Raw genomic sequence first — 1483 nt, 5'->3', positions numbered from 1 at the left:
TTTGTAGCATACATACTTCCAGAAAGGATATTTTCCTCTTGATTCTGTATTTCAGTTATCTTACCGACCACATCAGTTCACTTTCATTTTATAAACCATAGGACTAGTTAGGATAAAAGAAACCTCAGATTCTTACCAGATCAATATATCTTCTGTTCTCAGATTTACGCATTTCTGCTTTGACTTTATTTGCCAGCAGCAATAGAAACAACATATTTTAACAGTTGCTATTCCAGAAAGAACCAAGTAGTACAGTATTTTCATGCTTATCTCCAAAAGACTATAGTTTCTTCTAGCTAGTTTCTTCCAGCTAGATGTGTGGGTATAAAAATCTCCATGAACTTCTGAACCTTTCAAAGCTGGACTCAATGCTAGTCATATATCCCCAAATCACTAACATCTGCTCTGTTGTTATCTAAGCAATTTTTTTAAGGTTAAGCCAAGAACCCCTCTACCTGTTTTCTGGAAAATAAAATGGTAGGAATTGAAACCTAATTTGGAAACCTGCACATTCACAATGTGCACTTTTCCAAATGTTATCTCCTCCAAGGATTTGGATCTACAATGGGAAGCAAGCATTGGGTCTTTATGTATAGGTAATGCATGAGATCTGAAAATTTCCAGATATTTCCATATACAGTGTCTTCCTTCACAGCTTGCAGGAAAAACAGGCTCATGTTTTGCTGTAATATGCCAAGAGATACGCTTTTAAGAAACATTTTTGATGCCATTAGTATTTTCACCAAAGCATGTTTGTCTGAAAACAACCAGCCAACTGTACCCACTTCATCATCCCTGGTACTCTGTCCCAATTCATTCGGTACTGACTGCTAACTGTCTCCTCTGTTGATGACTGCTCAGGACAAATTTTCTGAGACATAACAGCTGCCAAAAGTCAGTTTAGTGTCTGACAGAAAGTTTATCATAAAAGCATAATATGGTTTTCACTATGGCTGTATTCTTCATTTAAAAATGTGCACTTTGGGCACACACCTACCTACAGAGACACTACCTGGACTTTTTGTAGTGCAGAGGCTTCACACTGTATGCTGTCTGTACATGATAGAAACTCTAGCATTTGGGAAACCTATCATTAGTCTTATCAGCTATACTGAGAAAACATACCAAAGTTATGGTTTTCACAGTAATGTTACAATGCAATGTGTGTCATTTAAATTTTTCGGAGCATCGTCACTTGTTCTTTCTCCTGCAATAGCTTGAATCACTCAGTCTGAATGATATGTTGATTTCTTTTGACAAGAACTAGTCTGCCTTCTGAGCTTATGAGGAAGACAGCAAAAAAGTCTTGAGACCCTCAAAGTTAAACTGAGACTATACTGCAAAGTATTTACCAAGGACAAGAGGAGGCAGTACCCAATCTCTGACATCTATATTTGCTTGTGTGTGCTGAGTAGCCTGCATGGAAAGCACCACTAATCTTGAGGAGCAATTCAAGCATATCAATGAATGGCAACCAGATACA

This window comes from Anser brachyrhynchus, assembly GCF_964034855.1.
Source record: "Anser brachyrhynchus genome assembly, chromosome: 5".
NCBI lineage: Eukaryota > Metazoa > Chordata > Aves > Anseriformes > Anatidae > Anser > Anser brachyrhynchus.
Note: the sequence above shows the minus strand (reverse complement) of the source record.